Source organism: Oryx dammah, unplaced genomic scaffold (assembly GCF_014754425.2).
Source record: "Oryx dammah isolate SB20612 unplaced genomic scaffold, SCBI_Odam_1.1 HiC_scaffold_23, whole genome shotgun sequence".
In the NCBI taxonomy this organism is placed as follows: Eukaryota; Metazoa; Chordata; class Mammalia; order Artiodactyla; family Bovidae; genus Oryx; species Oryx dammah.
The window spans coordinates 28,464,378-28,480,076 of record NW_024070207.1 but is presented as its reverse complement, the minus strand read 5'-3'; the positions used below and the strand labels follow the sequence as shown (position 1 = coordinate 28,480,076).

The window sequence follows — 15,699 nt, the reverse complement described above, 5'->3', positions numbered from 1 at the left end:
AGGTTAATTTTCAGGCTAAAAGAAAGCTTGAGGAACTGGGTGTTGGAAATCTGTCTATGAAACCATATCAATAAGATCACCATACAGTTATACACTATAATCAATAAGTCCCAAAAATGTACCTAGCCCTTCCAATCAAGTTTTAGGATCTCCTTTTAACTATGAAAGTGATTGTTGTTCAGTCACTAACTCATGTTTAATTCTTTGCGACCTCATGGACTGCAGCACACCAGGCTTCCCTGTTGTTCACTCTCTCCTGGAGTTTGCTCAAATTCATGTCCATCAAGTTGTTAATATTTAGCCATCTCATCCTCTGTGCCATCTTCTCCTTTTGCCTTCAATCTTTCCCAGCATCAGGGCCTTTTCCAATGAATCAGCTCTTCCCATCAAGTGGCCAGAATATTGGAATTTCAACTTCAGCATCAGTCTTTCCAATGAATATTCAGGGTTGGTTACCTGTAGGATTGGCTTGTTTGATGTCCTTACAGTCCAAGGGACTCTCAAGAGTCTTCTCCAGCACCACAATTCAAAATCACAAATTCTTCAGTGCTCAGCCTTCTTTTTGGTCCAATTCTCATATCTCACATTTTCTGGAAAAATCCTAGGTTTGAATATATGGGGACCTTCGTTGGCAAAGTGATGTCTCTGATTTTAAATATGCTGTCTAGGTTGGTCATTGCTTTCCTTCCAAAGAGCAAGTGTCTTAAATCTTGGCTGCTGTCACCATCAGCAGTGATTTTGGAGGCCAAAAAACTAAAATCTGTTACTGCTTCCACTTTTCTCCTTCTGTTTGCCGTGAATTGATGGGACCACATACCATGATTTTGGTTTTTGGAATGTTGACTTTTAAGCCTGCTTTTTAATTCTCCATTTTTACCTTCTTCAAGAGGCTCTTTAGTTGCTCTTCACTTTCTTCCAATATCATCTGCATATCTGATGTTGATATTTCTCCTGGCAATCTTGATTCCAGCTTGTGATTCATCCAGTTCAACATTTATCATGATGTATTCATTTCCCTGGTGGCTCAGATGGTAAAGCGTCTGCCTACAATGCAGGAGGCCTGGGTTCGATCCCTGGGTTGGGAAGATCCTCTGGAGAAGGAAATGGCAACCCACTCCAGCACTCTTGCCTGAAAAATTCATGGATGGAGGAGCGTGGTAGGCAATAGCCCATGGTGTCACAAAGAGTCAGACATGACTGAGCAACTTCACTTTCACTTTTCATTCTGCCTAAAGTTAAATAAACAGGGTAAAAATAAAGAGCCTTGTATATTTTCCCAGTTTTGAATCACTTTGCTGTTCTATGTGAGGTTCTAACTGTTGCTTCTTCCACATACAGGTTTCTCAGGAAACAGGTAACATGGTCTGGTATTCTCATCTCTTTAATAATTTTCCAAAGTTCGTTGTGATGCACACAGTCATTGGCTTTCAGTTCAGTTCAGTCGCTCAGTTGTGTCCGACTCTTTGTGACCCCATGAATCACAGCACACCAGGCCTCCCTGTCCATCACCAACTCCCGGAGTTCACTCAGACTCATGTCCATCGAGTCAGTGATGCCATCCAGCCATCTCATCCTCCATCGTCCCCTTCTCCTCCTGCCCCCAATCCCTCCCAGCATCAGAGTCTTTTCCAATTATTGAACTCTTCACATGAGGTGGCCAAAGTACTGGAGTTTCAGCATTAGCATCATTCCTTCCAAAGAAATCCTAGGGCTGATCTCCTTCAGAATGGATTGGTTGGATCTCCTTGCAGTCCAGGGGACTCTCAAGAGTCTTCTTCAACACCACAGTTCAAAAGCATCAATTCTTCAGCGCTCAGCCTTCTTCACAGTCCAACTCTCACATCCATACATGACCACAGGAAAACAGAAGTAGGTGTTTATCTGGAGTCAGTTTTCATTCCAATCCCAAAGAAGGGCAATGCCATAGAATATTTAAACTACCATACAATTGTGTTCAGTTTACATACAAGTAAGATTATGTTCAAAATCCTTCAAGCTAGGATTCAGCATTATATGAACTGGGAACTTCTAGATGTACAGCTTGGTTTAGAAAGGGCAGAGGAACCAGATATCAAACTCCAAACATTCCTTGGATCATAGAGAAAGCAAGGGAATTCCAGAAAAATATGAAATTACAGTCAATAATTAAACAGTCATTGCATAAAAAAAATTAATAATTATGCATCAAACCTGGACTGGTGATTCATTTCATATATGATATTATACATGTTTGAATGCCATTCTCCCAAATCATCCCACCCTCTCCCTCTCCCACAGAGTCCAAAAGAGTGTTCTATACATCTGTGTCTCTTTTGCTGTCTCACATACAGAGTTATCATTTACATGATGTATGGCAAAACCAATATAATATTGTAAAATAATTAAGCTCCAATTAAAATAAATAAATTTATATTTTAAAAAAGTTAAAAAGAAAAAAATTTAAAAATTTAAAACATCAATTTTATTCTTGGAGAGTCAGGAGAATATATATGAGGATATAATCTCATTTTTTGTCAGATTAAATAATTACTATGTTATATATTACATTAAATATATGCATTTAATAGCTCAGTTGGTAAAGGTTCTACCTGTAATGCAGGAGACCCCGGTTCAATCCTGGGTCAGGAAGATCCTCCTGGAGAAGGGACAGGCTACCCACTCCAGTATTCTTGGGCTCCCCTTGTGGCTCAGCTGATAAAGAATCCACCTGCAATGCAGGAGACCTGGGTTTGATCCCTAGGTTGGTAAGATCCCCTGGAGAAGGGAAAGGCCATCCACTCTGGTTTCTGGCCTGGAGAATTCCATGGACTGTATAGTCCATGGGGTCACAAAGAGTTGGATATGACTGAGTGACTGAACTAAACTGTACTAAACTGAATATATAGAGAGAGAAGAAGAAAGTTGAACTGATTCTTCACAGTTTATAAAAGAAGGGAGGAAGGAAAGAAAGATTATGATAACAAAGAAAATAAAAGGAAAAATAAATTATGTATTTGTGAACATCCGATAGATCTTAAGAATATGATTTTCTAGTCTGGAGTGGTTCACTGAACACCCATTACAATGAATGATAATATGATCAAAGCAAGACAATATTACTACATTTTAATAATAAAGATAAAGAGATAATCCTTAAGGTTACAGAAAGGGAACCACACTTTGGTCCCATTCAAAAGATCACGAATCAGAGTGATAGCAGACTTCTCCATAGTAGTACTGAAGAGTAGAGGACCAAGGAGGATAGATTTTAAAGTCAAAAAGAAAAGTAATTTATAGTATAAAATCCAATACCCAATCATACTATTAATCAGGGGTGACATTAGAATAACAACATTTTAAGACATGAAAACAAATTAACAAGAACATCTCTTAACCTTTTCCAGGAAACAATTTGATTCATCAATTGTACCTATAGGAATATATCCAAAGGAAACAAACCCATCAACTCAAAAATATGCCTGCACCCCTATGTTCATAACATCATTATTTACAAGAACCAATTCATGGAAACAACCTAAGTTTCTATTGTGGATAAATGGATATTGAAGATTTGTTTATATATGAATATATATATATATATTTATACATGGTTTATACATTTATATATGTGATTTATATATTTATATATATGATATATATTTAAACATATATACACAATAGAATATTATGAAGCCATCAAAAATGAGGAAATCCTACTATTTAGTACAACATGGATAGATATTGAAGGCATTTGGCTAAGTATCATAATTCAGACAGAAAAAGACAAATACAGTATGATTTCATTTACGTCATATGTGAAATCTAAAACAAAAACAACAAAATCTCATAAAAAAGAGATCAAAATTGTGGTTGCCAGAGGCGGAGGGTGAGGGATGGGAAATTGGAGGCCAGTGATCAAAACATACAAACCTTTGGGTGATAAATAAGTACTGGAGATGTACACCATGAGTATAGTTAACACTGCTGCATGATATAGAGGAATGTTGTTAAGAGAGTACATTCTAAGAGTTGTCATCACAACAAGAAATTCCTTTCTATGTTTCTTTCTTTTTACTAGCTCTATGAGATGACGGATGTTAGCTGAACCTATTGTGGTAATCATTTAACAAAATATGTAAATAAAACCATTATTTCTGTATGCCACAAACTTATATAGTGATGTATGTCAATTATTTCTCAACAAAATTGAAGAAAAGGTAAAAACAACCAGAACAATTTTAGAATATTCTCCCCAAAATGGTGATGTTACCTAAGATATGGAATGCAAGGGTAGGAGAATCAAAGTGAATTTTGAGATCAATTTCCAGGATGATGGCAAAGGGAACTCCATAAAAACTTTGTTGTAGTCCAGATTGTAGCAGAGGACAGAAGGATCCATGAGGAATGCCTTCCAGATTTACAAGGGGAAGAAGGAAAAAGAGAAGGAAAAGGAAGGGTAGGAAGAAAGGAAAGAAGAAGAAATCAAATTATTTGCTATGTCTGAATATAATGGAAAGTTGCTATTGTTCAGCTGCTTAGTTGTGTCCAACTTTGCGACCCCATGAACTGCAGCATGCCTAACTTCCCTGTCCTTCACCACCTCCAGAAGGTTGCTCAGACTCATGTCCATTGAGGTGGTGATGCCATCCAACCACATTGTCCTCTGCCATCCCCTTCTCCTTCTGCCTTCAGTCTTTCCCAGTATCAGTCTTTTCTAATGAGTCGGCTCTTTGCATCACGTGGCCATAATATTGGAGCTTCAACTTCAGCATCAGTCCTTCCAATGAATATTCAGGACTGATTTACTTTAGGATTGACTGGTTTGCTCTCCTTGCAGTCCAAGGGACTCTCAGGAGTCTTCTCTCACACCACAATTTGAAAGCATCAATTCTTTGGCACTCAGCCTTCCTTATGGTCCAACTCTCACATCCATACCTGACTACTGGAAAAACCATGGCTTTGACTATACTGATATTTCTTGGCAAAGTAATGTCTCTGCTTTTCAATCTTCTGTCTAGGTTTATCATAGCTTTGTCTAGGTTTGTCATATCCATATGAATTGAAAAGAGATTTGTATTATTAAAAGAAAGTGTAGTTATGGACTATGTATAGGTTCACAGACGATTCAGTTCAGTTCAGTTCAGTCGCTCAGTCATGCCTGACTCCCTGCAACCCCATGAATCACAGCACACCATGCCTCCCTGTCCATCACCAACTCCTGGAGTTCGCTCAGACTCACGTCCATCATGTCAGTGATGCCATCCAGCCATCTCATCCTCTGTCAACCCCTTTCCTTCTGCCCCCAATCCCTCCCAGCATCAAAGTCTTTTCCATTGAGTCAACACTTCACATGAGGTGGCCAAAGTACTGGAGTTTCAGCTTTAGCATCATTTCTTCCAAAGAAATCCCAGGGCTGATCTCCTTCAGAATGGACTGGTTGAATCTCCTTGCAGACCAAGGGACTCTCAGGAGTCTTCTCCAATATCCACAGTTCAAAAGCATCAATTCTTTGGCGCTCAGCCTTCTTCACAGTCCAACTCTCACATCCATACATGACCACAGGAAAAACCATAGCCTTGACTAGATGGACCTTAGTCAGCAAAGTAATGTCTCTGCTTTTGAATATGCTATCTAGGTTGGTCATAACTTTTCTTCCAAGGAGTAAGTGTCTTTTAATTTCATGGCTGCAGTCACCATCTGCAGTGATTTTGGAGCCCAAAAAAATAAAGTCTGACACTGTTTCCACTGTTTCCCCATCCATTTCCCATGAAGTGATGGGACCAGATGCCATGATCTTCTTTTTCTGAATGTTGAGCTTTAAGCCAACTTTTTCACTCTCCTCTTTCACTTTCATCAAGAAGCTTTTTAGTTCCTCTTCACTTTCTGCCATAAGGGTAGTGTCATCTGCATATCTGAGGTTATTGATATTTCTCCTGGCAATCTTGATTCCAGCATGTGTTTGTTCCAGTCCAGCGTTTCTCATGATGTACTCTGCATATAAGTTAAATAAGCAGGGTGACAAAATACAGCCTTGACACACTCCGTGATGATTAGGGACTTAAAAAAAAAGAGGCCACTTTTAATTCCAAGGAAAATAAAACATTGTCATAACAATCTACAGAAAGAATGACTGCAATAGAAAATACTGATTTAAGTATAATGAAATCAGAGAAAGAGGACCGTTTGTGCTTTCTGAGGTAGAGAAGTTAAAACTAAATCCTCATCTTCCATAATAAAGTATCAATAAGTAATATAAAAGAAAACTACAGGCCAATATCACTGATGAACATAGATGCAAAAATCCTCAACAAAATTCTGGCAATCAGAATCCAACAACACATTAAAAAGATCATGCACCATGACCAAGTGGGCTTTATCCCAGGGATGCAAGGATTCTTCAATATCCACAAATCAATCAATGTAATTCACCACATTAACAAATTGAAAAATAATAGCCATATGATTATCTCAATAGATGCAGAGAAGGCCTTTTACAAAATTCAACATCCATTTATGATAAAAAAAAACTCTCCAGAAAGCAGGAATAGAAGGAACATACCTCAACATTATAAAAGCTATATATGACAAACCCACAGCAAACGTTTTCCTCAATGGTGAAAAATTGAAAGCATTTCCCCTAAAGTCAGGAACAAGACAATGGTGCCCACTTTCACCACTACTATTCAACATAGTTCTGGAAGTTTTGGCCACAGCAATCAGAGCAGAAAAAGAAATAAAAGGAATCCAAATTGGAAAAGAAGAAGCAAAACTCTCACTGTTTGCAGATGATATGATCCTATACATAGAAAACCCTATAGATTCCACCAGAAAATTACTAGAGCTAATCAATGAATATAGTAAAGTGAAAGGATATAAAATCAACACACAGAAATCCCTTGCATTCCTATACACTAATAATGAGAAAGTAGAAAAAGAAATTAAGGAAACAATTCCATTAACCGTGGCAATGAAAAGAATAAAATACTTAGGAATATATCTACCTAAAGAAACTAAAGACCTATATATAGAAAACTATAAAACACTGATGAAAGAAATCAAAGAGGACACTAATAGACGGAGAAATATACCATGTTCATGGATTGGAAGAATCAATATCGTGAAAATGAGTATACTACCCAAAGCAATCTACAAATTCAATGCAATCCCTATCAAGCTACCAGTGATATTTTTCACAGAACTAGAACAAATAATTTCAAGATTTGTATGGAAATACAAAAAACCTCGAATAGCCAAAGCAATCTTGAGAAAGAAGAATGGAACTGGAGGAATCAACTTGCCTGACTTCAGGCTCTCCTACAAAGCCACAGTCATCAAGACAGTGGTACTGGCACAAAGACAGAAATATAGATCAATGGAACAAAATAGAAAGCCCAGAGATAAATCCACACACATATGGACACCTTATCTTTGACAAAGGAGGCAAGAATATACAATGGAGTAAAGACAATCTCTTTAACAAGTGGTGCTGGGAAAACTGGTCAACCACTTGTAAAAGAATGAAATTAGATCACTTTCTAACACCACACACAAAGATAAACTCAAAATGGATTAAAGATCTAAATGTGAGACCAGAAAGTATAAAACTCCTAGAGGAGAACATAGGCAAAACACTCTCCGACATAAATCACAGCAGAATCTTCTATGATCCACCCCCCAGAATTCTGGAAATAAAAGCAAAAATAAACAAATGGGATCTAATTAAAATTAAAAGCCTCTGCCCAACAAAGGAAAATATAAGCAAGGTGAAAAGACAGCCTTCTAAATGGGAGAAAATAATAGCACATGAATCAACTGACAAATAACTAATCTCATGTATGCAGGACAGCAAAAAAGACACAGATGTGTATAGTGGACTTTTGGACTCAGAGGGAGAGGGAGAGGGTGAGATGATTTGGGAGAATGGCATTGAAACATGTATAATATCATGTAAGAATCGAATTGCCAGTCTATATCCAATGCAGGATATGGCACGCTTGGGGCTGGTACGCTGGGATGACCCAGAGAGATGTTGTGGGGCGGGGCCCGGCCGGGGGGTTCATGTTTGGGAATGCATGTACACCTATGGTGGATTCATGTCAATGTATGGCAAAACCAATACAGAATTGTAAAGTAAAATAAAAAATAAATTAAAAAAAAATATCCAAGCAACTCCTGCAGTTCAACTCCAGAAAAATAAATGACCCAATCAAAAAATGGGTCAAAGAATGAAATAGACATTTCTCCAGAGAAGACATACAGATGGCTAACAAATACATGAAAAAAATGCTCAACATCAATCATTATTAGAGAAATGCAAATCAAAACCACAATGAGGTACCACTTCACACCAGTCAGAATGTTTGCGATCCAAAAGTCTACAAGCAATAAATGCTGGAGAGGGTGTGGAGAAAAGGGAACCCTCCTACACTGTTGGTGGGAATGCAAACGAGTACAGCCACTATGGAGAACAGTGTGGAGATTCCTTAAAAAACTGGAAATAGAACTGCTTTATGACCCAGCAATCCCACTGCTGGGCATACACACCAAGGAAACCAGAATTGAAAGAGACACGTGTACCCCAATGTTCATCACAGCCAGGACATGGAAACAACCTAGATGTCCATCAGCAGATGAATGGATAAGAAAGCTGTGGTACATATACACAATGGAGTATTACTCAGCCGTTAAAAAGAATACATTTGAATCAGTTCTAATAAGATGGATGAAACTGGAGCCGATTATACAGAGTGAAGTAAGCCAGAAAGAAAAACACCAATACAGTATACTAACACATATATATGGAATTTAGAAAGATGGCAATGATGACCCTGTATGCAAGACAGCAAAAGAGACACAGATGTGTAGAGCAGACTTTTGGACTCTGAGGGAGAGGGAGAGGGAGAGGGTGGGGTGATTTGGGAGAATGGCATTGAAACATGTATACTATCATGTAATAAACGAATCGCCAGTCTATGTCCGATGCAGGATACAGGATGCTTGGGGCTGGTACACGGGGATGACCCAGAGAGATGGTATGGGGAAGGAGTTAGGAGAGGGGTTCATGTTTGGGAATGCATGTACACCCGTGGTGGATTCATGTCAATGTATGGCAAAACCAATACAGTATTGTAAAGTAAAATAAAGTAAAAATAAAAATAATAAAAAAAATTTTGACAAAAAGGCAAAAAAATTTTTTTAAACGAATTCTAATAGTATAGATAAACATGTTATTTACTATTGTGGAAGTCATAGCTAAGAATTAAAAACCTTTATCTGGTGAAGCGGGATCTGTTACGAGGAGGGAAGGGGAAGGAAACTGCTCAATTTCTTTTCTATTATAACCACGTGGAACAATTTGACTTTTTAGACTCTGTGAGTGTCTAATTTTGATAAAAATGAAATTAAATTTAAAGCAAAACTGAAGTTTGTACAATTTTGTCTAAAGGTTGTTCTATTTGTAGATAATTCATTCTGTTATTTTTATTATCTGTGTGGCCTTTTTGTTTTTGTTTTGTTTTTGAGCAGGAAGCACCCCAGTAACAAAATAAATTTGTAGATATATTTCCCACAGTGAACTTGGCTCATAAAAATATAATGTATATTATCAAATTCATTAATAAGAATCATATTTATAATTATATAATCAAAGAAAAACCTCTCTCAGATCCACTACTTCATTGATATGATCTTTTTTCAGGTCTTCATCATCTCTTGCATACATAATTGTAGTGTGCCCTGGGTGGTCTTCTTACTTTTGTATTTTGTAAGTTTATAGTCTTTTTTTTTGAAAGCAGACATGTACACATGAAATAATAGTTTTGCAGATCACAGTGTTTTATTGGGATTTCATGAGCATGGACCCACTTTATTCAGTATATTCCCAAGGTGTCAAGTTTCAATGAGGTATAGAGAGTTAATTAAGCTGCTGCTGCTGCTGCTAAGTCACTTCAGTCGTGTTCGACTCTGTGCTACCCCATAGATGGCAGCCTACCAGGCTCCCCCGTCCCTGGAATTCTCCAGGCAAGAACACTGGAGTGGGTTGCCATTTCCTTCTCCAATGCATGAAAATGAAAAGTGAAAGGGAAGTCGCTCAGTCATGTCCTACTCTTAGCCACCCCATGGACTGCAGGCTACCAGGTTCCTCCATCCATGGGATTTTCCAGGCAAGAATACTGGAGTGGAGTGCCATTGCCTTCTCCAGTTAATTAAGCTAACTAATGATTATTAGTTCATGATAGAATAGCAAATGGAGCCCTAATTAATGAGTGAACTAATAACTGCTCCCTATTTCCAGACACTAGTCTCTAGTCCTTTTTAGTCAATTATATATGGCATGGTATAATCATAAGATATAACATTAATACTGGAAATATCAGCAGTAAATACACTATGTAATTATATTTCATTCCCTGCCCACATAAAACATTGTTTTAAGCACCAAATTTGTGTGGCTTGTATTATATACTGTTCAAAGAGGTTTTTTTTGATTTTTAAATTTATTTTAATTAGAGGCTAATTACTTTACAATATTGTGGTGGGTTTTGCCATACATTCACATGAATCAGCCATAAGTGTATATGTGTTCCCCACCCTGACACTTCCTCACACCTCCCTCCCTATCATATCCCTCAGGGTCATCCCAGTGCACCAGCCCTGAGCAGCCTGTCTCATGCATTGTACCTGGACTGCCAATCTATTTCACATATGATAATATACATGTTTCAATACTATTTTCTCAAATCATCCCACCCTCACCTTCTCCCCCTGAGTCCAAAAGTCTACTCTTTACATCTGTATCTCTTTTGCTATCTTGCATATAGGGTCATCATTATCATCTTTAGTATACTGTATTGCTGTTTTTCTTTCTGGCTTACTTCACTCTGTATAATAGGCTCCAGTTTCATCCACCTCATTAGAACTTATTCAAGTTCATTTTTTTAATGGCTGAGTAATATTCCATTGTGTATGTGTACCACAGCTTTTTTACCCATTCATCTGCCAATGGACATCTAGGCTGCTTCCATGTCCTGGTTATTGTAAACAGTGCTGTGATGAACACTGTGGTACATGTGTCTCTTTCAATTCTGGTTTCCTCAGTGTGTATGCCCAGCAGTGGGATTGCTGGGTCATATGGCAGTTCTATTTCCAGTTTTTTAAGGAATCTCCACACTGTTCTCCATAGTAGCTGTAGTAGTTTGCAATCTCACCAACAGTGTAAGAGGTTTCCCTTTTCTCCACACCCTCTCCAGCATTTATTGTTTGTAGACTTTTGGATAGCAGCCATTCTGACCGGCATGAGATGGTACCTCATTGTGGTTTTGATTTGCATTTATCTAATAATGAGTGATGTTGAGCATCTTTTCATGTGTTTGTTAGCCATCTGTATGTCTTCTTTGGAGAAATGTCTGTTTAGTTCTTTGGCCCATGTTTTGATTGGGTCGTTTATTTTTCTGGATTTGAGCTGCAGGAGTTGCTTGTAAATTTTTGAGATTAATTCTTTGTCAGTTATTTCATTTGCTATTATTTTCTCCCATTCTGAAGGCTGTCTTTTCACCTTGCTTATAGTTTCCTTCATTGTCCAAAAGCTTTTAAGTTTAATTAGGTCCCATTTGTTTATTTTTGCTTTTATTTCCATGACTCTGGGAGGTGGGTCATAGAGGATCCTGCTATGATTTACGTCAGAGAATGTTTTGCCCATGTTTTCTTCTAGGAGTTGTATAGTTTCTGTCTTACATTTAGATCTTTAATCTATTTTGAGCTTATTTTTGTGTATGATGTTAGAAAATGTTCTAGTTTAATTCTTTTACAAGTGGTTGACCAGTTTTACCAACACCACTTGTTAAAGAGATTGTCTTTTCTCCATTGTATATTCTTGCCTCCTTTGTCAAAGATAAGGTAATGACACTACATTTATTTTTGTTTAAATCCTTTTTATTTTATTTTTTTTAAATCCTTTTTAATATTTCTATTTTTTAAAAAAAGATAAAAATCAAATTATTAAGGCTTACTCCAGCTCATCACTGCCAACACATTCATACACATACATAAACATACATGTGTGTGTTTTACTACTTCTTTCAATAGATTCAGGCTGGATCATGGAAATCAAACATTGCCTCATAATTTTCTTTCTGATTTTTACTGCAACAACATTTCTCCTCATCAATAAAGGAAGTTAACTTTTTAAAGGGGTATTTTTGTAATCTAGTGGGATTTGGGTGGCAAACAGAAGGGTGATATAAGAAGATTTCAAGGCTAGTAGTCATTGAAACTTAAGGATATGCAGATTACTTTTTTTCATTTCATATTGAAACCATCATTAGGAATTCACAGTGAAGTAATATACAATAAAATATTGGCATTACTCGTCTTCCTCAAAGCTTTAGGGTTAACATAAAATTAGACATCTTTTTAAAAATGTCTTTTGGTAAGCTGGAACCAAATGAGAAATAATATGGCCCTCAAGAAAAATTTTCTGCTATTCATTTCTGTTATAAAGAGAGAACACAATAACAAGGGACAGTGATTATAAGCAAATTCTGAAAATACTACTGTAACTACATCTGAGTGATTAAGTATCACCCTTGGCTAACTTGGATTTCCATGAAATTTTGCCATGGCATATATCCCTTGCATACAAAATAATATATTTATATATTCTTTTGATGGAAATGTTGAGACAAAATGTGGATTATAGATGAGCCAAGTTGCTGGAGAGCATTCTATTTAACAATCTTAAATAGTGATAGACCAAGCATATATTGGCCTGATGCAGAGATGCAGTAAGGTGCCAGAGACCTACCAGTGACCTGAGCATTGGAAGCCTTGAGTCCTGACTCTGTTAGAAGCAATTAAACTAGATTATCATTAAGATGTTTTCAAGATACATAATTCTGATCATTAAGATGTTTTCAAGATATATGATTCTGTGTTCTAATATTAGAAAATACCTATAGTATTAAATATACATGAAAAGTCTTGATGATTTAGAATAATTGGTTAGGAATGAGTCAAGCCCTATATGAGCACTTATGAGCTCTGTAGAAGAAAACAAGTTTCTTAACTCCTCTTAGTCATAATTTCCTCCATTTTTAGAAAGGAATAAAAAGTTTCCTGAAAGAGTTTTCTGTAGTTCCAGTGAGATAGTGTGTGTTAAACACCAAGTATAGACCCTACCCCAAAAGAAGCATTAAAAAAATAAAAAGAATCTTGTCATCTACCTTAACACTTCTAATGTCTCAGTTATGTATCCCTATGTAAAATGGTTTTACCCACATAACTATTACACACACACACTACCACCTTAGGTGTTAAATATATATTTGATGAAACAGTCAATAAGTATTAAAACAGTTATCTCTTTTCTTTCTTCGACTATTTCTAGCCAGATTTTGGCAATAGATTAACTTGTACTTCAATGTCAGTGTGCTACTTATTGGCTGGCTATATAACCTTGGACAGGCTACATAACTTCTTGGCATTTCAGTTTTTCTCATATGAAATTATTAAATATAATCTACCTTACAGAATTTTCTTGTAGCTTAAAAGTGTAAATAAAACATCTAGTGTAATGCACAGTCATAGAAAGCATACAAGAAACCAGTTATTATCACCACTGGTCCCCAAATAAGAGAGCTAAACTATGTTCGTATAAAAACAATAAGAAAATAATGCAGGGTCAGACATCAGTTAAAATCTCTGACACGCAGTATGTTTAAAAGATCTCTGAATCCTTATGCTTAATTGAATGGAAAAAATTATGTGTAAATAGACTATATTAACATATTCCATTAGAAATTACACATTTTTAATTGCTCTATACACTGCATAAACCCCAAGACATCTATGTCATATTAAAAATAAAACTTTAGGTTTTTAGTTAAAATTATTTCATTTGATATTTAAAATAATAAGTTCTGGATGACAATGCTGATTATATACCTATATCTGTATATACAGATATAAATATAATTGACCAGAAAAAAATAAGCAGGGAAAAACATGAATTAAAAGTTCACCCCTGCCAATAGACATCATTTCTAAATGCATTTCGGTACCCTGATAAAAATCAACTTTCAAGGTGAAAAAGGAAATGAAAGCATTTTTACTTCATGTCAGCCCTATCGATGAAGGTCATCATTTTTTGTTGTTGTTCTAGTGCATTTAGCTAATAACAGAAAAGAAAGGGACTTTTCCAAATGTTATTTCAATATATTCCTTGATTCCATTTAATTTGTGTTGCCTATCTTTGTACCCTTAACAAAACTCCCTCCCCTTGGGACTTCTGAAGTAGAAGTCGTTTTGAAAACAAAACTGTTTTTTCTACAGTTTTAATGTGAGAAGAAAGTACTGTTGGCCATCTCTAGATTTTTCTCTCTTATGAGGAAGAAATAAAGTTTTTGTATTTTTAATAAACCTGTATATAGTGACTTAATGAAAAAGTTATTTTCTCACAAGGTAAGAATTAGGGAGTGAGTGGTCAGAAACAAATTGTAAAACAAAGTGAAGGGAAGCTGAAACTTGGCATGATTATGGTATAACCTGGATCATGACATGGCTTATTTCTCAAACCATAATGGGAAATTTAGATTATGAACACTCAAAGAAGACTAGATAAGCCTATACTGATGTTGCTAATAAAAACAATGCCACCATAATGGCAAACTATATTAGTGATAGAGTAGTTGTAATAACTTTTTAAAATTAATTAATATAATTTTCTTCTTTAGCATATTTGTAAGAAAAATCAGCAAATTCTCTAGATAAAGATCATTTGTTAAAATTCAACATCCATGTTTGACAAAAATTTTACAAAACAAAAATAATTTTTAACAAGTAAAATATCCACAAAATCAACAGCAAACATAATATTTAAGGTTGAAGTATTAAAAACATAATTTATTTAGGTACATATTAATAGTTATTGCACACTGAATATATTCTACAGTTTACTGGCTACAATGTCTAGAGAAAAGTGTTTATTATCACCTTTTCTTTTCAACATTGCACTGAGGATCCTAGTCAGTAATGGAAGTCAAAACAATAGTCATAAGGACTGGAAAGGAAAATGTGATCTATAGATAGACTACTCAAAATAATTTAAAGATAAATCATGGGACTAAGTACAAAGTTCAGCAAGGTGGCTGGATATAAAAATATCCATACAAAACCAAGTTAGGTTTCTATATACTAAAAACTAACAGGAAAAAATATAACTTTTAATATATTTACAAGTATACCAAAATATAAATTATACTTACTAGAAATCTACCTTCATGAAAAAAATTATAAAACTTTATTAAAAAAGACTAAAGAATATTTAAATTATGGTATTATGGCTAAATTATGTTCCCTCTCCAAATTACTGTGTGGAATCCCTAATCCCTAATGTGACTGTTTTTATACACAGGGACATTAAAAACAAATTAAGATTAAATGAGATCATAGGGGTTAGATCAGGATACCATAGGACTGGCATCCTTGTAAGAAGAAGAAATTTCAAAAACCTATCTCTCTCACTTGTTCTCTCTCTCCCTCTGGGCATCCACATAGCGAAAAGGCCCTGTGAAGACAAAGCAAGAAGATGGCTGCCTGCAAGCCAGGAAGAAAGGCCTCACCAGAAAGAAGTCCTGACGGCCCCTTGATCTGGGACTTCCAGCCTCCAGACTGTGAGAAAATAAGCAGCCAAGCCTGGTGGTATTTTGTCATGGCAGCCTGGGA

At 36.1% G+C, this 15,699-nt stretch overlaps 1 non-coding gene across 1 annotated transcript; it reads left to right on the top strand.

The window, feature by feature from the left end:
• Positions 1-1,013: 1,013 nt before the first annotated feature.
• TRNAC-ACA lies at positions 1,014-1,085 on the top strand. The gene has a single exon. It is a non-coding gene; the product is annotated as a tRNA-Cys (tRNA).
• Positions 1,086-15,699: the final 14,614 nt, after the last annotated feature.